Genomic DNA, 25,220 nt, shown 5'->3' with positions numbered 1-25,220 from the left:
AAGTAAAATGACTGCATCAGGAGAAAACTCTGTGACAGTACATTATAAAACTTTTAAAACCTAAGAAGCTTAGTATCTATGAGGATGCAAAATATTTTATTTTGGTAAAGCTAGTAAGACTCAAATGATTTCCTCATTTCCAATTTCCTTCCTTGGCATTAAGAAGTAATTTATATTGTTTGGTGAAGCCTGATGTCTGCAGGCTTCTGAACTCATATATTAATGTTATTAATGTAAACTGTATTAACTTTAACATATTTTCAGTTGCCCATCATTTAAACTCTGAATGTATTTATCTTTAAGTACACACACATGAGAATTGTGCACTTACCATGATAATCAATGACTAAATGGAAAGAACTTAGCAAATAAACTCATCCTTAAACAAATTTTGCTCACAATCACAGAAATGCCTAACTAAACAGATGGGCCTGGCCTCATGCCTTAATGATCAAGAAAATGAGATTTGGTAGATTTAGTGGAAGAGTGTGCAGTATGATGCAATTTCTCCAGAAGAAATGCATTGCCTTTATCCTCCCCTACTGCTCCTCCAGTGAAGATCTGGGGATTAAATACAAAACTTTCAACTAAATTCATTTGTAACACACTGGGGATTGGAGCCAAATTGTGAGTCACAAAGGGGAGTGCTTTTCATTCAACACCTGCAGTATTTATTTTCTTTAACTTTTCAACCTCCTTTTTTTAAAGCCAACGTAATGAATTAAAACAGAGTTAGGCATAGGAGATCTATGATTCTCTTATTTAGATCTGTTTGGTCACTCTTTGAATTGAGGATAGAATACATTGGTTACCAATATCAGCAAGGTATCCATTGGCGGTTTACTTTTCTGAAAGGATTTCAAGGTCTTGGGTGCATAAACTAAAGAGCAAGGGGATTGGTTGCAAGAATATTTAGTAAATCAGCCCCCCCCATTTCCTTTGATATAGATTTCATATATTTTTCTCTCAATTTTTTTCTCATGTATCAGTGAATTTTTTTCTCATGTTCCCAGTTAAGTTTCTGGGAAGAATTTTTTTCCTTGAAAATAAGGGTGTTTTTCCTGAATAAAGTACAAGGAGAATGTAGATGTTTGAAATGAGTATTTGGTTCAAATATCCTATTATTAAATCTCCTCTTTTTATTTAAGTATTAGAATAGGACTTGTACTAACACTGAGATAATTCCCATTTAATTTTTCTAGACTTTTGTATCTGTAGGAGCTAAGTACCATTTTAGCAAGGGCAGGAAGGAGGTAAAATTGGTAAAATGAGAAAAAATATACATTTTCAGAGCTTAAAAATTTAGTATAGGGAATCTACAATAAATAATGTGGCTAATCTTCTCTGAATTGATAAATGACATTTAACTCTAGTGTTATAAACCCAAAAAGTAAATGAAAGTGAATTAGCTTGTGTATAAGAGTCATACAATGCCCTACAAATGTCTGTCATTAATTTTAATTCCATATGCTTTTTAGAGCTATAATCTAAGGGTCAGAAATATGAGGCCATTGTGCTGTTATGCTGTTATGCTCTGCAAGCCCTGATGAAACCTACACTTCTGAGGTGCTTAACAACAGCACCTCACTAGTGCCTTGCCTTATGGGTTTTCAATAAATATTTTATACATTTTTTGTAGGTCTTAAAAATAAGCCATGCAAATTGCCAAGACAAAGTTTTCCAAACCTGAACAATATGACATTATACAAGAAACAAAGAGCTTTCTGGGAAGGTTTTTCACAGTAAAAATCATTAAAATCTGTGAGCTAGTTTCATTTTCAGCAGCACTGCCTCCAACACCTGTTCCTCCTTTCCACATTTTGATTTAAAATTCATTTCTGCTCTCCTTCACTATTTCAGTTTCTCTCTCTCTCTCTCCAACTATGAAAGTGGCAGGTTTTCTTTCATTAATCAAGAACTTTGAAAAACATTTCAACTTACCATTCTTACTAACTGGACCTGGAGGAAGTAAAGCTTGCAAGAATCAATGTCTTAGGAAGGAAATAAGTCCGTTGCACATGCTACATTACTTTGGTTGGGCTGTTTCCATGGGAGCCATGTACATCCCTACATGGAACAAGCTGGATGCTGGTGCAACAGAAAACACTGTCATCATGTTTCTTGCTCTGAGAGTCTGTTTCCTTCCTCTGTTGTGAGACTAAGGCAGAATACGTGGCTTGTGTATTCACTCTTACATACTGAAAAGTCTTCTGGTCAATTTGGCCCACAAATAGTATCAGCTTAGTAATTTATATATTTATTCCAGTGTTAACATTTGAGTTATCCAAGTTCACTTAAAGGTAAAAAAATTCCCTTTTTCCCAACTCTCGTCTGCTTTAGACTGGTTGCCAAAGTGGGAAAGAATGGAATCAGCAGGCTTTTTTTTTTCTATTTTCCCACCTGGTTCCTCAACTTTACTACCCCATTTTGCTAATTCTAGGTTTATAGAAGTGGAAGATAGAGGAGGTAAATGATAAGGAGAACAGACATCTGATGTGAGTAAGTAGCTATAGACACTCTGAGCTTGGCAGGTATTTAAAGTAGCATGCTCTTTCACAAAGTGCTTTGGCTGTGTGTGTGTGTGTGTGTGTGTGTGTGTGTGTGTGTGTGTGTGTGTGTGTGTGTTTTAGGTAAAATCCCCAGGGAAAAGACTCCCGGATGGAAATTTATTTTCACGAAGGAAATAAATGTTTCACAAGGAAATAAAGGAAGCAGGATTAGGCAGAGAGGTTGAGATCTGTTGCAGTAGCAAGAGACCTGAGCTGATCTAGCAAGCAGTCTAGATTTTTGCCTCCCCACATCCTCCAAGCAGACCAGCCATTCCATGTGGCCTGTCCCAGCATAGGGAGCATGGCTCTGGATGAAGCAGTTCCCTACAACCTAGGGCACTTCCCATCAAAGGACTCAGCTATGAGCCACGATGGGTATCAATGAAAATTTTGACCCTGTGTCCATCGGTGTACAAAAAGCTAAATTCCTCACTTCCCCAGTATGCAGTTTTACCTGTGTAAATAGATCCCTTCGGGAAAGGGCGAGGTAAGCATTCCTGTGGACAGTTTCCATGGTTGCAGAACCATTTCTCTTTGGGATTTGATCTCCTTCATTCACTGTGATCCAATTATAAGAACTGATTCATGTCTGCAAGCTGACTGATAAGAGAGCATGACTGTTTATTACAGCATTGTTTTCCATTTGCTGATCATTTATTCTTGATTTGTTTGTATAAATTAAGCCAGATCTTTATTGGCTATATATCCATCTTTCCCTTCAGGCCACTGATCTTTTAACTATCTGTCTTGCTCTCAACAGGACAGACAGAACCCTGACTGCCATTCCAAACTTATCACTCATTAGGATCATTGCATACACCTTGCTTCTGACTATTAAATGCTGCCTTTTGCCCTCTAAAAGTATTCAGATTTTTTAAAAAAATAAGATTATCAGGGCACCTGGGTGGCTTGGTCAGTTAAGCTTCCGACTTCGGCTCAGGTCATGATCTCATGGTCCGTGAGTTCGAGCCCCGCGTTGGGCTCTGTGCTGACAGCTCAGAGCCTGGAGCTTGTTTCGGATTCTGTGTCTCCCTCTCTCTCTGCCCCTCCCCTGTTCATGCTCTGTCTCTCTCTGTCTCAAAAATAAATAAACGTTAAAAAAAATTAAAAAAAATAAGATTATCTTACCTCTCTGAATTTTATTTTGTAAATTTCAAAATGGAGATGATACAACTCATCTAACTTATCTCAAAAAGATATTGTAGGGACACCTGGGTGGCTCAGTTGGTTAAGCATCTGACTTGATTTTGGCTCAAGTCATGATCTCACGGTCATGAGATTGAGTCCTGTGTCAGGCTATGTGCTCTGACAGCTCAGAGCTTACTTAGGATTCTCTCTCTCCCTGTCTCTCTGCCCTTGTCTCATGTGCACATGCTCGCTTGCTCTCTCTCTCTCTCTCTCTCTCTCTCTCTCTCACACACACACACACACACACACACAAAATATTGTATGTTTTCAGTAAGATAAAGTTTTGAAATTTTATTATAAAATATAGAGGATTATATAAATTCTAGTCATTATTTTATATAAAGGATATAAACAGAGAAAAATATTATATAAAGCCTATGAAGTGTTAGATTTAGTAAATAATAGCTGTCAATAGCTTCTAACAACAGAATATACCATTCCACTTATGGAGTTCTTTTCACTGGCTCTAGAAAACTATAAGACACAGTTAATCAGAAAGAGATTTATGTCATTACAAATGAGACATTTCTTTAAGAATATGTGGAGAGGTGCCTGGATGGCTTAGTCAGTTAAGTGTCTGACTCTTGGTTTCGGCTCAGGTCATGATCTCATAGTTTGTGGAATAGAGCCCCATGTCAGCGTCTGTGCTGACAGTGCAGAGCCTGCTTGAGATTCTCTCTGCCCCTCTTTCCCTCTCTCTCTCTCAAAATAAATAAATAAACATAAAAACAAAGGTCATGTGGAAAACATAAGCACTAGGGCAAGAGAGCATGTAAAATGTTTAACTTAAATTTCTGTTAAATTCAAAACAAGATTATGACTGCAGAAAAGTAAGAACAATAAAAATGAAGAGTGTGACATGGAAAAAACAGTAAACCTGAGTTTACTATGGTAACAAAATGTTGAAACATTTACAATCAATGTCTTTTGAGTGCTTTTGCATGGGACCCTGTGCTAATGGTGACATTGAGGGCAAAATCTGTGAGAGCACAGGAGAAAGGTCATCTTTACTAGAAGTATTGAATCATGGTTCAGGAGTGACTTCCAATGAATCTTTGAGTGTGTTAACTAGACCAGTGGAAAATAACTATAGAGCAAAGAAAGAGTTCAGCAAAGCAAAGCAGAGAGATTAATGGCTTACCTATGAGACACTAGCAGTTTATCATAAATACATCAGACACTTTTGATTATGAAAAACTTTTCAAAGATGTAACATCAATTATACACTAGTTTCTAAGACTGTATAAAAGGAAAAATTAAGCAACAACAGAGGATTTTAGTCTTGGGTATAAAGCCCCCTCTGGACTATAAAAATAACTCTTTTGGGTATAAACAATCATGAAGAGAATAAAACAGAGAATATATTATAAAATACAGAGTGAAGCAGGAATGTAAAGGACTTAAAGCCCAAGTTGAATGAGTTCGTAAGAAAGTTACAGGAAATATTCATTCGATAAAAACGCTTATTTTGGCATTGGCAGGAGATGTAGATAACTAGGTATCACAAATTCTGTAAAGTGATTGTTGCAGTGGATCTGTATCTTGAAACCAAATGGTCAGTAGAAACTGAATATGCAAAGCACATGAAAATAGAACTTCTCACATTCACTTTTACAGAGTGGAAGCTGAGGGCTGGAAGCTTCTTGCCCAGGCCCCTTACCATCCCTCTTCTCCCTTTCCATCCCATATGGCAATTCTGTTGAGTACAGCAAGAAAATTACGATTCCTAAGAAAAGGAATTAAATGCTAAACTCATGCAAAGTATTGTCACCCGTCTAGTTTTGATTAAAAGTCACATGATTTAACATCTTTCTAATATAAATTGAACATAGCATTTAAAATTATTTACAGCAATATCTAATATACTTTCTGTTTAATGAAATGGAATGTGGAGAATGAATCACAATGAAAACAGTTTAAAATGTTCCTGAAAATAATCTCAATATTTATTATATTTCTATTTCCCCATCTGTAAAATGGAGAGGTTGGACAAATGGTCTATATATACATTTCCAGTTCTAATATCCTATTAATACATGAATTTTGGATAATAGAAATTTTAAAAACCAGTGCAGTTTAAAAATGCAGTTTAAAAACGTGAATTCCAAATGCCAAAATTAAATTACATGTTCATGTCAAACATTTTAGTCTGATTCTCTTTTATTATTTAATTAGCTGCATAACACATGGCTCTAGCACATTAAATGGTAGGCTAATGGAAAACCAAAATGAGCTATATGTATATTCAAATGTCTATCATTAATGTTTTAATAGACACACTTATAGTTTCCAGAGTAGAAAAAAATAAAAGTGGAAAACATTATTGACTGTTTTGAATCTGGTCTCTATGTAGCCATCTCTGACACTAAGCTTAACTGCATGAAATTAAACCAGAAGGATTCCATATTGTAAAGACAGACTGGCCCTAAATATAGAGGAACATTATCCATTGAGGTCAGAAAATAAGACAATCAAATATTCAAAGTAATAGAGGCTAAGATACATCTGCCAAGCACCCCTCTATCTTATTCACCAGCCTCTCGTATGAACATACACCTCAATGAGTCAATAGTGTCTCTTCTAGAATAAATATGGAAATTAGATCCTCCATTTTCAGCAATTTCTGGGTGATCTGGTCAGAGTTACACCTTGTTCATGCTTTATTCTTGTTTGTGCTTTGTTGTTACCCATGCCATAGTTGACTGTTGGTCATTAACTGGTTATGAGTATTTCCCTTTCCACAGAGGCTAAAAGGAAGTTTACTGTACAAAAGTTTTACCTCACTCTCTTCTTTTCTACAACATTAACTCACAAGACTGTGTGAGTGGGTCAGACAGAATGCTGTGCAATAAATATACCAGGGTGCAAAAAAATAAATACCATATGCCTTTATTTTCTGAAACCATGCTAAAACTGTTCCATGTAGCCAATCTCTGTATGGAGAGATGGAATGAAATTCTTTTTAAGACATGGACTTTTAGGGTGCAGTGGGAGAGATTATTCCCTCTCTAAAATCCCCTGTAAAACTCATTAGAAAGATCCTCTCTTATTATTGCCACAAAGTTCTTAAGAGTATGCTCACTGATCCAGAGCCCTTAATGATGACCACTCTACTGCCTTTGTGCCTGGATTGAATTCAGTTGTTTTTTAAGGGCTGAGAGCTGAAGCATGCAGCTACCAAGGAGTTCACACCTCACTCTGACACCTGCCCAAGGTCCTATTATCTACCTGGGAAAGCTATGAGGAAGCTTGATCTTCCAACAGGGTGAAAGTCCTTCAAACCTCCTAGTCATTGTCACAAGCCCTCAACACACCCCTCTATTTGCATTTATACCTCCCAACCTGGTTGTTTTTTGTTTGCGTAAATTGAAGCAATAAAAGTTTGAACTAGGAATTTTTTTTTTTCAGAAGCCTAAACAGTACCATAATTAGCAATCCTGGACAGTACCATAATAATTTCCCAGGTGAAACCCAAAGGTTTTGTTAACTTCTGGAAAACAAGGTTTAAGAAACATCTCCTGGGGTGGCTGGGTGGCTCAGTCGGTTAAGAGTCTAATTCTTGGCTTTGACTCAGGTCATGATCTCATGGTTCATGAGTTCAAGCCCCACATTGGGCTCTGCACTGACAGTGTGGAGCCTGCTTGGGATTCTCTCTCTCTCTCTCTCTCTCTCTCTCTCTCTCTCTCTGCCCCTCCCTCCCCAACTCACACTGTCTCTGTGTCTCTCAAAAGTCAGTATAATACACACACACACACACACACACACACACACACACACACACATACATAAACATCTCCTATTTCTATGAGATACCTGGAGTAACAGGAGCAAGCCATGAAATAACTTTTCAATAATTATCCCACCACATATGATTCTGTCCCATGGACTGGAACAGGTAGCAAACAGAAGTAAAGATCAAGAAGCACATCCAACAAAATACACCATTTATATCAATAAAGGATTAAAAAATAAATACAAAATTTTAACTATGGTTGCTATTATGAAGAAAAGAGAGGAAAGAGATGAAGACAAGTAGCACTGAATAATAAAATAAATATAGCTTCTTAAATATCTGGGATGTGGATTAAAATTTCAATCTAGATATTGTCTGAGCGTGGCCCTTAAACCATGTCCTTATTCAATTTTCCATTTATATAAAATAGGGATAATGATATATATATCACTGATATGATGGTTAGATAAAATCAGTAGGTCACACAACCTGACACTTAACTCATGTTTAATAAATGACATGCTTATTGCTGTTATATTATCATCATAAAAGGTGTTGAAGATGAAATGTGAAAAATAACGAATACATTCCCCCCTCTGACTCCTTTTTGCTTCCCCTAATATGGCAATTGAATATAAAATAAGACATTAAGTACTTGATGATACCTATCACCAAAGGAAAAAAAAAACTTCGTATCAGTAGGTTTAAGGCAACAGCTTCCAATCTGAGGTCCTAAGGACACCAATAAGTTGTGTGGTATTACTCACCTTCTTTTCCCTCCTGCTCATAATATAAATAAACCTCCCTGGGTGAAGGGTAATAGGATTCAGTGCACCTATTCTATGCATCCCTTTCCATTTTGAAGAGTCTGAAGTAACTAAATAAAAAACAGAAGTAACTATGGGGCACCTGGGTGGCTCAGTTGGTTGAGCGTCCAATTTCAACTCAGGTCATGATCTTGTAGTCTTTGAGTTTGAGCCCCACGTCGGGCTCTGTGCTGACAGCTTGGAGTCCGGAGCCTGCTTCCATCTGTGTCTCCCTCTCTCTCTGCCCCTCCCCTGCTCACACTCTGTTTCTGTCTCTCAAAAATAAATAAACATTAAAAAAAATTTTTTTAAAGCAGAAGGAACTGAAAAATTACTAGATGGCACAAAGTTTTTTTGGAAAAGTCAAGATATTAAGTTTCCCATTAAGCACAGAAATAGAAGATATATGGTCTAAATTCTGCACCCTTGAAATATGTGGATTAATAAATTAAAAACTGTGATATCTGCTATATAAATAACCAGATGTTAAAACCAGCTAGTGAATATGCTGCAATAAGACTTGAGAAAGAGTGAGAACAAAAAGTTCTATCGCCTTGGGGAAAAGAGGTGTTTTTGGAGTGCAGATGTAGAAACTTCTAGGAGAGTATGATTAGTGGGGAAAAGTCTAAAAAACAGGAGGAACCTTTTTAGAGAAAACTTCAAAGCACCTTCTAGACTCTGGAAATGATAGGATCTAAGAGTTTTAGAACATTTTCAGAGAGAAAATGGAGAATATGCAATCATCAGGGATTGAGGTGGTCCTGGTTGTGGTGGTGGTGATGATGTAAAATAACAGAGAGCATATTTGAAGAACAGACTAGGAAATAGTTTCACCTAACCAAAAACTTGGAAAAGAGATTCTCTAAGGCTCAACCAAAACTGACTTGAGCTCAATTCAAATGTTGAAGTCTAATATCTAATTCAGACCCATTGTGCCTATTCTGGCTTGGTTGCTTGAAGTGGAGTTTTTATATTTTGTGTTTCCTCAAAGAAAAAGGCATACAAATTCCAGGAACAGCATCTGTAATTCTTTCCTTCAGTGTACATCCACTGTACTTTCTTAATATATATCTGTTGTGAGTATTAATTCCAGCAGACTGGGAATTGGCCTAAGCTATTTTTCTAAAGTACCTGCAGAACACTGATCCCTGGTTAAGACATGAATGTTCTATTAGTAGTGCTACTTTGTAACCATACAGCTGAGCAGTTTGGGGGTAATTTGCAACCAGCTGATCAGGATTGCTTACTGACAATGGTAAGATTCCTGATTTGTTCTGTCTCAGTGAGACGCCAGGAGGAGTCTAAGATGGGGATAGTTACATAGATAGAATATGTTTACATGTCAAGCAGGGTATAAAAAATCCTGCTAAACAAAACCCCCTGGTCATAGACTCTGGGTCTGGAGTTCTCTCTTGTCCAGCAAGAGTGGATGCAGAATTAAAATGTGAAAGAGGCTAAAGTCTGGGAGGAGACAAGAACCCCTTTCTCTGTTTTTATTAAGATCAGAAGGCTTACAAACATGATCGACCTGCACAAAGAGACAAGGAAACCATGAACATTAACTCATGGGCGTGACGAAAGGGGCTTTTGAAGATATGCAGTGTTAGGGGTTTGGGCCAATACAGAACAAAATCCTGGAGCTGGGTGGAAGGTTGTTTACAGCAGACATGAGGTGTCACCTCTGTTTACCTAAACTGGCCTAGGGGACAAGAAAGAGAGAGCATGCTATCTTAGGGTCAAGAAGGCACCTTTCTTTTGCTAATTAGCTCCATTCTGGGCAACTTCAGCCCTGCTGCAGTTTATAGCCCTGTTTACCTGTTTACCTATTTTGGTCCTTCCCTCCTGTGGAAGCAGCTTTCTGCTATTGTACTAAGTTGGGCGGCATTTCCGCCCTGAATACCTAATCTTGTTTACCTAATCTTGGATGTTTTCATCCTGAGATTTCCTATTCCTGTAACTTTGTCCTATACTGGGGCCTTTGCCCTGTTTACCTAATCTTGTTCACGTTTATCCTGTGGCTTTCTATTTCTTTATGCTTTGTTAGCCCATCCTGGGAGCTCAAGGAATTCCCAAGCTTATTCCCCATACTCCCCCAAACCAAAAATCCCTGTTCAAGATTCTATTTTGAGCTATCTGGTTTCATGGTGTCCTGTGCATCTTGAAATAGAGACAGATATGAAGAAAGAAGGAAAGAGATGAAGAGGGAGAATGAGGGAGACAGAGAAAGAGGTTGGGATTCAAGGCTGCTACATAGCTGCACTTGAGGATGAAGGAAGAGGCTGTGAGCCAAGGATGCAGGCGACCTCTAGAAGCTGGGAAGGGCAAACAGTAATATAGAGCCTCTAGGAGTATAGCTCTGCAAATCCATTTTGGACTTGTGATCCCCCTCCCGCATAACTGTAAGTAAGATAATAAACTAGTATTCCTTTAAAAAAGGGATTGAGAGGGGAAAAAAAGTTTTATGATGATTTTTAGGTCGTTCTAATTGTGTGCATATGTGTGTTTGTGTGCTTTTATTGATATAATTAAACATTTCTAACAGAAAAAATGATCACTAGAAAAACACATACATACAAAATGTTTTGTTCTTTTGAGTCTTAGGCCTGTGAGTATTAAATTAATTTTGTTTTCCCTAAGTTTCCATAAAGAGAGCACGCTGCTTTTTACCATCTTATATTATGAAAGATTCAACATAAAATAAATAAAATCACCCTGAGGAGTTAGAGTTGGTGTGCTAAATCCTCAAAACACCCAATGGATACAAAAAGTCTTACTTATCTCCCTCCTTTAATCAACACTGTTGGTCTTTAAGTTTGCTGTAATTAGTTACACAGCGACAGAAAATTAATTTACTCTGGTATAGTCAGAGGCCATGGTTCGACCACCATCCTTGGTGTGATGACTCAATAAGCTAAGGTTTTTCATTCTGAATTTTGCATGCCTTAGTTCTGTCTTCCCCTTCTCCTCAGTTCTCTCCTTGCCCCAATACTAACCAGTAACGTTTTCCAAATCCTTCAAGGGCAATTGATGAAGTGGAATTTTTTTAATATGCTTATGCTGGTGTATTTTTTTTTCAAATTCTATTTGTAAATTATATTTTGGAGATCTGATACATAAGATTTTGCTGTCAGAATGGTGGGCATTACCAGGCTAACTTTTGTGCAATGAGGCTAACTTGAGGGAAAAAGGCACTGCAGCCACACCTGCCTTATGTGTAGAGAAGACACCAAGATACATAGCAATTCTCAAATACTAAAATTGCACATCCTATTTTTTAAGTATAGCAGTGAATGGCATGTTGAGAAAACAGTATTTTCTGAGTATAGGAGAGTGATTAATAAGACCTACTAACATGTTTAATACATTAGAGAATTGATTTTATTATATTTGATGGCACTAATCATAAGAAATCCTAGCAGTCAGGCAGGTGACGTGGAAGACGTTTGCCAATTTATAGCATTGCCCTAGCATGTAATTTAGGGACAAGACAGGCAGCCAGGACAGCACTGGGTTTTACGGCTTGGAAAAAGTAGGAATGGGGCCTGCTTTCATAGAGCAGGGCTTCTGGAATAAGGCAGAGCCTAGGACACCAGGAACAAAGCAAGAATTCAGGGACAAAAGCTAACTGTCTTTTTGGGAGTAAATTTGGGAATAAGCCAGAATAGTAGTTACTAGAGCTGACATCAGAAAATAACATTCAGAGAAATACGTACTGTAAAAGTGCTAAATCTCATAGGTAAAGGATTTGCTGCTGAAATTGCTTTTGACCAAGTTCAGGATTGGTCCTAGAATTCTGGTGGGACTGAATCTTCAAGTTGGACAGAGGTTTCTATTATAGTAAGAAGAACAGAAATTAAGAGGCTACAAATCAGCTAATGAGGGGTTCCAGAAAATTTTTTGGAAAGTTCAGTTATATAAATTGAAATTCTCAAAATTCAATTGAATTAAATCCTTCAAAATGGATTTAAATCAAAATAATGATATTAAGTATAAAATACTTAAAATACTTTCTGTTATCTCAAATAAAATACATTTAAATATCATATTAAATACTTGAAAACTAAAAATACAGTCATGTTCTACTTTCTTATAAAGTAGTCCATTGGGATCATGTCCAGAAAAGTGTGTATATAAATGGCTATAAGAACTCTAGGAGAGAATTATATTATCACCCTGATGGTGAAAATTGAAAATACAATAAAATATATCTTAATTATGTTGGAACAAGCTGCAGGTACTGACTGAACCCATTAATAGGATAATTGCAAGTATATAAAAGTGATTAAGAATAGTACAAAATCATGTTTATATACACTTTCTTGTATTCTAAGTATTTCACATTTATTAACTTCATTAATTTACACAACATTGTTTTTTAGGGGTTGCTGTACAAGACACAGTTAATTTTGCTTTGGTATTCCACCAATGAATATATAAAGAAAAAATAAAGCAATGTGAAAATAAAACATAAAATCTCAGGTAAAATACTATTTCAGATAGGAAAAGAGAATTGAATGAGCAGATAACTTTAACATCCAATTTTCACTTTATTGACTTACACGCCAGACAATTCTTAAAAACAGGGTGTATTTTCAGTCATTTTAGCATGTTTTTTTCTTTGCAACCATCATTTACACTACAAAAGATCATATATAAAGAAAGAGGGAATAAAAGGAAAATAAGAAAGCTGTGTCGACTATAGTGTAGCATATAGACTATAGTTTAGACACGTAGTATGAATGATGTGCTTGTAACGCTCCAGGATCCTTCACAGAATTTAGCTTATATTCAGAAAGAAATCTAATTATCAGGCTGTTAACACCCGTAAGTGAAAGCTCGGCTCACTGTCTAAACCAAGATAACTGAAGTGTCTTCACTGCTTTGGCACTAATTGGTCATTTGGAGCCTAGGGACTTTTCAAGATTGACAGCAAGAAAATGAAAGCTTTTTGCTTAGTCACTGATGTTTAAGTGACAAAAGGCAAGAGCAAAATCAATCTTACTCCTTGGAAAGATTCAGGAATTTCTCCAAAAACTGTTTAGAAACTGTCTCTAAAAATTTCTGTGCTGTTTTACTTGCTGTTCCTAAAATCAAAGAACAAGTCATAGTTGATAATAGATGGAATACCAAGAACAAAAGTATTAATGATTTTTTATATAAATTCAATAGTAATAATATTTTATCTCCTGGGAGTTCTATTTCACATCCAAGCAAAAGAAAAAATGCAGATCTTCATAACAGATGACAGTTTAGAATTATAGCAATTTGAACAGTCTTAAAGTTTCACATGTCAAAATATTGGATGTGTGCTACAGATGTTTAGCTACTGCTCATCAATTGTCTTTCAAAATATAAATGTACAAAAGAAATGCGATGAATTTATTGGAAACTGGACTTTTAATAAATGGAATACAAGTTAGCTTTATTAAGCAAGATTCTTTTCCATGAGCAATTTCTGCAAAGGATTAGATATTAAGAGATATTAAAGCCTTGTATTTTTCTGAGGCACTACTCACACCGAGAACTCTTTGCCTGACGTTCTGAAAATAATGGTGGTAACATTACGTCAAATTATTCATTCTCACCTAATGTCATCAAACTGGGTCACATATTCATATACCAATGTCATATCATTCATAAAAATGTCACATTAACTCTCTGCTTTAACTGTTATTTTAACTTCACAAAGAAGGAAGGCAAATGATTGATTATTTTTCATTTATAAGAAAATATTTCTACAACTGTTTGTAGATACAATTCGGTAGAGACTTAAAAAAAAAGAACAAAACTATATTAGGGTCATCAGGATTCAGAAAAATATTTTAAAGAAATGGTATATTCCTTTCTCTCTTGCATGTTGGGATGTCTTTCTTGGTCTTCTAATTCTCCCACCTGTCTATTTCTATTTCGTAACACTCACTCATGGCTTTCTCTTCATGATACTGTTTTTAAAATTTTGTGCTCAGCCTCCTCTCCTTCCATACATACTGCTAATTTATGGTCTCAATGATCATTAGCTGGACAGTAAGTTAGATAGAATGATAGATTCCAGGTTTATGTATTAAAGCCAGACATTTCTAGAAGGCATTCGTCCCCTTTTATTTAAACTGCCTCATGGGACAAATCTGTATGTAAGCTAAGATCAATATCCACACCCAAAACATATTACCCTTCTCTTTCTTCTATGTCTCTTATCTCCATGGATGGACACCCTTATCTATCCAGTTGTGTAAATCAAAATAAACTGGACATTAATATATATTAGTGATATTTTCAAGCATGAATATAATCTTCCATTTTTGGTGGACCCCTACATGAAAGTAGTTTTTATTATCTATTAATTCAGAATACAGTGAATTCCATAATGCTTAAAAACAGTTTGTATTTTGTCATTAAAGAAATAAAAAAAAACTTTAAAAATGTGAGTGTGTGTGTGCATGGAGAGGCTATCGTTTATCCAATTTTCATATAACGCCTACTTCACATAATATTCCATGAGATCCCAAAGTCTGTGCTTCACAGATTGAAAAATACAAACTCTTCCTTTTGAAAATAAAATACCTATATATTTTAGACACTCATTATGTCTTGTCTGGCTTACTGGAATAACCTCACAGTCCCTCATTAGACCCATTCTAATACAATTCAATCTGATATTTCCTTCTAAATCATAAATGTATTTGATAGCCTCTCCCAGTTAGTCCTTCAAAGGTGTACCATCAAGTATGGACAAATCCAAAAAAATTCTTAGAATGGTATATAAAGTAATTTTGGGTCTGGTATTATCTCACCCATTCCTCTCATATGTACACAATGTTGTGCTCGTACTAAGATGCATGTAGTTTCACAGTTTGGCATGTTTTCACTCCTTCCCTTGGGAAGTTGCCCACATTTTGACCTTTAGACACTGTTGAAACATCACCATATGTCAAGTTTTCCTAAGTAAATATCACTCACTTGATAGCACCTACTAATAGCTAAATATGACACATATCCTGCTCCATTAAGATTGTTTTCTTGTATGTCTGCCATCCAACTAATGTGTGAGCTCCTTAAGAACTGATGCAGCTTTATTTATGTTTGTAATTCTCGTAGCTAGCGATGTAAGAAATATAGGGAGAAGAGAGAAGTGGAGGAAAGTGGAGGGGAGGAGAGGGGACTGAGGTGGAGAGGGGAGGGGAGGGGAGGAGAGAGAGATAAACATGCTTCCAAACAAGAACCTCTGTCTTCAACTTCAGATATATATAACTATCTGCTTACTTGTAATTTTTACATCAGTGTCTGGCATATTCTTCACACTAAGCAAATGAACAAACAAACTTCAGAGTACCCCCCACCACCCACCCCCGCTTGGTTATATGTTTTTATCTTATGTTATTTTAATCCAGAATGGCCCACACTAACATTTCTGCTACTATCAACAATCTCTCAATCTCCAATTCCTCCGGTCCACGCGTTCTACAAAGCATTTCTTAAACCCAGTAAGATAAACCTATTTCCTCAGAGTTTTCAAGCCACTTTCTTCTTCTTTTTTTTTTTTTTGCTTAGGCCACTTTACATTCTTTGTTAGAAAAGAACTTATTATATTCACCTTCTCTTTTAACTAGATATTAAATATCTAGAGGAGAGATCCTAATCACCTTCCATTTCCACAGTTCCTTCCAGAATGCCACACACAATGTAGACAGCCAAAAGTGCTTGTTAAGCCAAATTCTTTTCAAAATTATTTTCTGTTATGGCCAAAGCTATAAAGTCATCATTCCATTATTTTTCATCTGTATTTATGGACGTGTCTCGGGTTGAGAAAAAAAGTCATAAAAGCACAATTAAGAAGTATTTTGAGCCGTCTCTTAGACTGCTTATTCAATATAACATATCAAAAGTAAAGGAAGGTTAAAAAAAGAAAAGAAAACAGAAAAATAATTCTGATCCTGAGCTTATTTTTAGAGTTTATTGCATCCAGGGGAAACAAAAACAGCTTCTTATTTAAAGAACCTAATAAAAGAGTAGATTAAGTAAGTCAGCCTATTATGGAAATGGAGATGAGGCACAGAGGCTTCTTCACTTTCAGTTAAAAGCTTAATTTCAGGGAAACACTATACCTTCCAATCACAATACATAAAAACACTCATGAGAATTGTCTTTTCTTAAGCTCCTTCATAATCCCTTTGCACAGACTTTCCTTTCAATGGAGGTTTTGGTGTAAACGACAGTCTATTTGAGCTTCATCTCAGACTCTAACATGTTACAGGCTGGTGTCACAACATAGTGAACAGAACAACTGTGGGCCTATATGACTGAGAGCTTTTGGCTGGAGAGAGATTTTACTGAAGAAAATCAGGGACTGCAGCTCTTTGGGGCAAAGAGAAGTATGAAGGTTTGTTTCAAGTACGGACTATGGCTGAACTCCATGACCTCTTGAGAGATAGAGGCTAGAAAAGAGAATTTTCATTAAGGAGTCTGTGAAATGTAAGCACCACCTCTTTTGACAAAGATTACAAAGTGTGAGGAAAGCAGGAAAAAATAGCTTTCACATAAAACTTCTACACTTCTACATAAAACACAGTACTTACTGATCAAGACCCACAATTTCAGGGACCACAGTTCCTTTTTTAACATTAGACATAAGGGTGAAGCAGGTGGTCAGTGGCAATAAATATGGCTATGGCAGTGCACTACCACAAGTAGCTTCGGAGTCATGGGAAGTCTGTGAGGAAGATTGGAGCAAAGAGCACAGAGAGATGACAGGTGTGAAGTACCAAAAAATATTTTAGGAGTGAGTGAGAATATTGCACGGATCTTCTGCTCTTCAACCTTATGCTGATAGGAAATTTGATTCACTTGTCTTAATATAATGTAGCAATATCTATACATGGTGACCCACAGGTTATATTGGTAATATAAACTAACTTTCATTAGAAAAGGTTTCCCTAAAGAATCTTCTTTATAGGGGCGCCTGGGTGGCTTGGTCGGTTAAGCGTCCGACTTCAGCTCAGGTCATGATCTCACCGTCCGTGAGTTCGAGCCCCGCGTCGGGCTCTGTGCTGACAGCTCAGAGCCTGGAGCCTGTTTCAGATTCTGTGTCTCCCTCTCTCTCTGCTCCTCCCCTGTTCATACTCTGTCTGTCTCAAAAATGAATAAACGTTAAAAAAAATTTTTTTAAAAGATTCTTCTTTATAAATTGAAAGTAGTTTGTATACATAAGCAAATAAATATAATGGGAAATACTATCTCCTCCACATGGTTTTTCCCACTATCTTGACAGTGAGCAGTGAGTTATCTATTATATGTCTTCCCTTTTTCCATGTCCATAAAATAAATATGATAATGCTGACTTCAATTTATAACATTACTAGCAAAGAATATACAATATTGTAATTCTCTCTTTGAACTCCTTGGATAAAGGTTGTTTCCTGAATCTGGTAATTAAATTTGTGTATATATGTTAAGGTTAGTTAATTCACAACTTAATGAAAATATTCACTATTTTCTTTTATTCATTAATTCATACACAATTTTTGACTGCCTAATTGTCAAGCACTGTACTTCATCAAGGTCAGATATTCTGTTATGCTAAGAAACTACTCTTATTCTTCATATTGTCTAGTAGGAAATAAGTAGTGAGTTCAAAATAAGCCTTTAGTCTCCCCATAATACCTTCTTTGAAGACTTGGAAATCCTCTTAAAGTTACACAGTCTTTTTGCTAGGATGATCCAGGTCCTCTATCTTTTCTTCTTTCTAATGTGGTAGAATCTAAGGTGGGACACCAAAAGCTAGCAAGTTATTTTTCCATGAAGTTTAATACTGTTTTCGAGATGATGTTACTAACATTTTTATGATTAATCATGCATTAAACAAATATATTCAAAATTAATGCAGATTAAAAATTGATTTTATGTATGATTTCCAAATGTTAGATTTTAAATAGTTTACAAGTATTGAAAATAAATTCAAAGCATGAGAGACTCTTAAAAACTGAGAACAAACTGAGGGTTGATGGGGGGTGGGAGGGAGGGGAGGGTGGGGACAACTTTTGGGATGAGCACTGGGTGTTGTATGGAAACCAATTTGACAATAAATTTCATATATTAAAATAAAATAAATTCAAAGTAGTAACAATTAGCAACTACTAAATATTCAATACATTTTGATTTATTTAATGTATTGAAAATATTAGTGTGAGTCAAAATAAAAAGTTGAAAAAAGGAAAATTGGTTTAAAACATATATCTAAGAACACAGAGAAAATGTAATGGGTAGAAAATGCACACTCTATTTTTTGTTTTGAATAAAATATTTGAATCAAAATTAAAAGTGGTTTAATGCCTAATAAAATGGTGAACTGAACACAGGCCACCACCCACTATATTGACTCTGAGGAAACTATGAAAGAGCCATAGCGATTTAGGGAACTATTCTTGAAATAAGAGGTGTGGGTGTGTAAGAGAGGTAGTAGTAGCAATCTCCATAAAGGGTATGTAACTGGCAAAGGAATATTTATGAATTTTCAGTTATTCTATTAATTTATAAAGATAGACATCTTAAAATTACATAAACATCCTTTTTTAGACCTTGTTATTATTTTTTTATTTTATTAAAATAGCAAAATACCTATAGTTTCCTAATATTTTTCTGTTGTCTGTTTGAGGTAAATACAAATGTGCAGCTCACTGAATGCTCACAAAGTAGATGCGCCTATGTAAACAGCACTCTGATCAAGAAACAAAATATTATCAGTACCCAATAAACTCCCACCATTCCTTACCCTAGTTTCTAACCATATCTTTCCCCAGGAATATCCAGAATTTTGTAATGTCATATGAATTGAATTACACAGTGTGAGTTTTGTATATGAACTCTTGTGCTCAAAATTATGCCTGTAATGTTGTGTGTAGTAGTGGTTTATTCATTTTTCTTGCACGTTATTTTGATGCATGCACATGTTGTAACATTTGTTAATATTTCGCTTGCTGTACATCTGGATTGTTTCCCTTTGTAGATTCTAATTAATGACCTTCCTGTGACATTTTTTATCCCTTTCTTTTGGTTAACTTATTTACACAGTCCTGTTGAGTACATCCCAAAGGGGGAACTTCTGGGTCATGGAGCATAAGTAAAGGGGCATGCATGCATACAGCTCACCTGTAGTAAATATTGACAAACAATTTTCAAAAACAACTTGTAGCGATGTACATTTATCCAGACACTGAAAGAGTTGCATTTACTCCACAACCTTGACATTTTCTTAAACCCAACACAAAAATTGTTATTTTGACATTCTCTCTCTCTCTCTCTTTTTTTTTTTATTTAAGCCATTCTTTAGGGGTTTTTAGTAACATCATTTTATGGCTTTAATTTGCATTTCCCTGATTACTAATGAGTTCAAGGGCCTTTTATACATGTATTGATCATTTTGATGGTCTTTTAATGTCATGTCTGTTCAAATATCTTGTCTGTTTTTTGTAATTGGTATGTAAAAGTTCTTATACAGTCTCCTCATGTGTACTTTGTCCAAAGTGCACACTGTAAATATATCTTCCCACTCGGTCGCTTTCATTTCCCATCTTTTAATGGTGTCTTTCGATGAACAAAAGTTAAGTTTAATGAAATCTAGTACTAAAATCTTTATGTGTTAGCAAGTTCTGTGTTGGATTTAAGACACTTTAGTCCACTCTAAGATCACAAAAACAATGCTTCCTTCCAAAAGCTTTACTGTTTTAACTTCCAAATTTAAATCTATACTCATCTTAAATTTATTGTTTTGTCTAAATGTGGTAGGATTCAAAACTGATTTTTTTTTCATATCTAATTGTCTTTGCACCATTCACTGAAAGGATCATCCTTTCCTCACTGCAGTATAGAGCCATGTTTTTCACATCGGGTGACCATATACATGTGGTCTTCGTCTGGACATTAGAATCAGTACCAATTTCCCATTTGTCTAATCTTGTATCCCTACCACAGTATTATTTTCTATTATTAGCTTTATAATAGGCTTTAAAATCTTTTAGTTTGGGGGCGCCTGGGTGGCTCAGTTGGTTAAGCGTCCGGCTTTGGCTCAGGTCACGATCTCGCGGTCCGTGAGTTTGAGCCCTGCGTCGGGCTCTGGGCTGACAGCTCAGAGCCTGGAGCCTGCTTCCAATTCTGTGTCTCCCTCTCTCTGCCCCTCCCCCGTTCATGCTCTGTTTCTTTGTCTCAAAAATAAATAAACGTTAAAATTTTTTTTTTAATTAAAAAAATAAAATCTTTTAGTTTGTCTTCCACTTTGATCTCCATGTTCGATTGCCTTTAGCATTGCATCTAGTGTTAACTTTTCAACTTTGGCAAAGAAAAAAAAACAGCTAGATTTTTGATTGGGATTGTGTTGAACGGACAATACCAACTCTTCCAATGTGTAGAGCAGAATATTTTTCCATTTATTTGGGGACGTAACACATATTGATAATGCTTTTAAAAGAAAATAGAGTTCTCTCATCAGATTTTCTCCTAGGAATTTGATTTTTCTGATTGTTCTACATAAAAGTTTTTTATTTAATTTTCTATTTGTTTATTTCTGGGTTATAGAAATGTAATTAACTGTGAATGTTATTCTTGTTTCCAGTAAGTGCCTAAATTTATAATTATAATACCCGTCTCTCGAATTTGGGGACATTTAACACAAATAATCATGTTATCTGCAAAAAAAAAAATGTTTTCTCTTTCCAAATCTTATGTCTTTTATTTCCTTTCTCTATTTCACTAGGTAGGACCCCAGGAAAATATAAAATTGAAGTGGCAATAGCTGGTATACTTGTTTCATTGCTGTTCTCAGGAGGAAGAATTAACCATAATGTTTACTCTAGAATTTTTGTAGATGTTCTATCAGATTAAGGGATGTTTCTTTGCTTAATATACTATACAGTGTTTTGGTAGCATAAATATGTCTCTAATTTTTTCAGATGCTTTTTCTAATATCTTATATTTTAAGTGGATCCTTTAGCAGAATATAGATGTGCTTTCTTTTTATGCAGTCCCACAATGCTCATTTTTTAATTGGAGTATCTAATCCATTTAGATTAAAAGTATTTGAGTTTCTACATAGAATTTTATTATTTTCTACTGAATTCATATGTTCAGCATTCTTTTTCTGTTAACTTACCTTTATTTAGATTAATCAGTATTTTTATTATTCTGTTTCTCCCCCTACCCACCACCAAGCCACTACTTACATGTTCTTTTCACTATTCATTTAGTACTAACTATAGAGATGATAAAATGCCTCCTTGACTTATTACCAGTTCTCAAATAATGCAGTAACTTAGATCACCTTACCTCTCTATCCTCTTCTCTCACAATTTGTGTTATTTTTAACACACAATTAATTGCTACATATGTATTGAAATGTAATGTTTTTGAAAGTCACTATTACTTTATGTCTATTCACACATTGGCTTTTCTTTGACTCTTCATTTTTTCAGTATTTTTGTGAGCCTGCCTTCTGTCTGAAGGACTTGTTCTCATGTATTTTATAATACATATGTAGTTGCACTGAATCTTGTCAGTTTCTAATGCCTGACATTGTTTTATTTTCCCATCCTTTGGGAGGATGCAGTTGTATAGTTTAAAATCTGAATTAATTGATTAGATCATTACATAGCATTTCATTATTTTCTGGCTTCCTCTACTTCTGTTGACACGCCACATCTCAAAATCATTGTTTTTCCCGTAAGGAAAATATGCCTCTTTTCTCTGGCTGGTTTTACATTTTTTCTCTGTGTCATTTGACTATAATGTCTAGATATAGTCCCTGTTGTATTTTCATGGATGGGTTTGTAGCACTTCTGAAAGCTGAGGGTTAATATCTTTCATCAGCTTGGATAATTTTGGGCTCTTCCCTATATGAATATATTTTTCTGTGCATTATCTTTCTCTTTTTGACACTGTGTCCCAACTCACTGTCTCTTTCTCTCTCTCTCTCTCTCTCTCTCTCTCTCACTTTCTCTCCTTCTCCTCCTCCCCCATCTCTCTCTTCTTTTCCTTCTCTCTCTCTCTTTCCCTCTCTCATACATACATGCACACACAAACACAAACACATATTTTTCAGGGGGGGGGTTCTTTCTGTCTTTGTTTTAGTTTGAATATGTTCTATTAACATATATTCCAATCATTTCTCTGGTCTCCTACTAGAGCTAAACAGCTGGTAAATCCATCTAAAAGTTTCAATATTTCACTTACTGAATTTTACAGAGAATTTACATTTGGCTTATAATTTACAAAGTTCTGTTATATTTCATTTGTGAAAATATTATGAGTTATTTTGAAGTAGTCAAGGGAGCGAGACAACTATTCCCAATGCTTTGCAGCATCTCTGAAAAAACTCTGAGAGCCATCAGCCACCTAAAAAGGAAAAAGGAAAACTGAGCTCATGGAGGCAATAGCACCAATTATGAAGAGGAAAATTGTCAGTAAAGGCCTATTTTGAGAAAATTTCACTGCTTAAACAGCTGGCTCTAAAGAGCTCTAATAGAGCAATAATAGTCTCCTAGTAAATCTGTAGAACTGAAGAGCAATTACCCCCCAGCTATTATGCCAAATAGTCCTATTAGTGGCTTTATCTGGCTTCTAAGGACACTGTGTTTGACCATGTCAAACACAGTTCAGAGAGTTAAGAGCATAAAGGAAGAAAAAGTCCTCTTTGCTTCCTCACAGATAGATCCATAGAGGACATGGAATTTAATCAGGCCAACTCAGTTGGTGGGACTTTTAGAAAGTTAATCTAAAATATATCACATAGTCTCCATCTCTCCAACTGAAGTGAAAGTAGAGCTTATACCAATAAATACTTTGACATTTTTTTCTTTTTAAATATTTTTTAATGTTTATTTATTCCTGAGATAGAGACAGAGCATCAGTGAGGGAGAGGCAGAGAGAGAGGGAGACACAGAATCGGAAGCAGGCTCCAGGCTCTGAGCTGTCAGCACAGAGCCCGACGCATGTCTCGAACTCACGAACTGTGAGATCATGACCTGAGCCAAAGCTGGACGCTCAACCGACTGAGCCACCCAGGCGCCCCAACATTTTTTTCTTTTTAGACTTTTGTTAATTTACGTTTTCTTTTTTCCTTTTTTTCTAAATTTTAATCCCAGTTTAGTTCACATATAGTATTTTTTTGTTATTTTTTGAATGTTTACTTTTGAAAGAGAAAGAGTGGGGGAGGAGCAGAGAGAGAAAGGGAGACACAGAATCCGAAGCAGGCTCTAGGACCTGAGCTGTCAGCACAGAGCCCAACATGGGGCTCAGACTCACAAACTGTGAGATGGTGACCTGAGCTGAAGTCGGACGCCCAACCGACTGAGCCACCCAGATGTCCCTACATAGAGTGTTATATTAGTTTCACGCATACGATGTAGTGATTCAACAATTGTATACATTACTCAGTGCTCATCATGATGAGTGTACTTTTATTCCTTCACCTTTTCACCCATTCTACCCTCCCCTCCCCACTGGTAACCGTAAGTTGTTCTGTACAGTTAAGAGTCTTTCAGTTTGTTTCTCTCTCTCTCTCTCTCTTTTTGTTCATTTGTTTTGTTTCTTAAATTCTACATATGAGTGAAATAATATGGTATTTGTCTTTGTCTATTTCCCTTAACCTTATACACACTAGATCCATCCACCCATGTTGTTGCAAATAGCAGGATTTCGTTCTTTTTTATGACTGAATAATATTCCAGTGTTCATGTCTCTGTGTTTGTGTGTGTGTGTGTTTGTGTGTGTGCATGTCTGTTTGTGTGTGCACAAACCACATCTTTATCCATTCATCTATCAATGGACATTTGGGTTGCTTCCATAATTTGGCTATTATGAATAATGCTGCCATAAATATAGGGGTGCATATGTACTTTTAAATTCATGTTTTTTGTATTCTTTGGGTAAATATCCAGTAGTAGAATTACTGGATCATATGGTAATTCCATTTTTAATTTTTTGAGGAACCTCCATACTGTTTTCCACAGGGACTGCACTGGTTTATATTTCTACCAACAGTGCACAAGAGCTCCTTTTTCTCCACGTCCTTGTCAACCTTTTTTTCTTGTTTTTTATTTTAGCCATTCTGATAGGTATGAGGTGATATCTCACTGTGGTTTTGATTTAAAGTTCTCTGATGAGTGATGCTGAGCATCTTTTCATGTGTATCTTAGCCATCTGGAGGAATGTCTGTTCATGTCTTCTGCGCATTTGTAATTGGATTATTTGGTATTTTGGTGTTGACTTGTATAAGTTCTTTATATATTTTGGCTAACCCTTTATTGGATATATCATTTGCAAATATATTTTTTCCATTCTATAAATTGTCTTTTAGTTTTGTTGATTATTTCCTTTGCTGTGCAGAAGCTTTTTATTTCGATGTAGTTCCAATAGTTTATTTTGATTTTGTTTCCCTTGCCTCAAGAGCCATATCTAGAAAAATCTCCTACAGCCAATGGCAGAGAAATGTGCTCTCTTATAGGATTTTTGTGGCTTTGAGGTCACATCTATTAATCTTTAACCTATTTTGAGTTTATTTTTGTTTATGGTGTGAGAGTGTTCTAGTTTCATTCTTTTGCATGTAACTGTCCAGTTTTCCTAACACCATTTGTTGAAGACACTGTCTTTTTGCCATTGCATATTCTTGCTTCTTTGTTGAAGATTAATTGACCATACAATTGTGGGTTTATTTCTGTTCTGTTCATCTGTGTGCCTATGTTTGAGCCAATACCATACTGTTTTGATCACTGTAGCTTTGTAGTATGTCTTGAAATCTGGTATTGTGATACCACCAGTTTTGTTCTTCTTTTTCAAGATTTCTTTGGATATTTTGGGTCTTTTATGGTTCCATATAAATTTTAGGGTGTTCTACTTATATGAAAAATGCTTTTGGTATTTAGATAGGGATTGCATTGAGTCTGTAGATTGCTTTGGGTGGTG

At 35.8% G+C, this 25,220-nt stretch overlaps 1 long non-coding RNA gene across 1 annotated transcript in view; it reads right to left on the bottom strand.

The window, feature by feature from the left end:
* Window positions 1-25,220, bottom strand: part of LOC122236458 — a 102,141-nt gene that overhangs the window by 40,592 nt on the left and 36,329 nt on the right. The window contains exon 3 of the long non-coding RNA XR_006214530.1: window positions 17,934-18,030. This is a non-coding gene — a long non-coding RNA (uncharacterized LOC122236458). The remainder of the gene's footprint in view (window positions 1-17,933; window positions 18,031-25,220) is intronic.

Source organism: Panthera tigris, chromosome A2, assembly GCF_018350195.1.
Source record: "Panthera tigris isolate Pti1 chromosome A2, P.tigris_Pti1_mat1.1, whole genome shotgun sequence".
NCBI lineage: Eukaryota > Metazoa > Chordata > Mammalia > Carnivora > Felidae > Panthera > Panthera tigris.
Note: the sequence above shows the minus strand (reverse complement) of the source record. Positions and strands in the feature narration are given on the sequence as shown.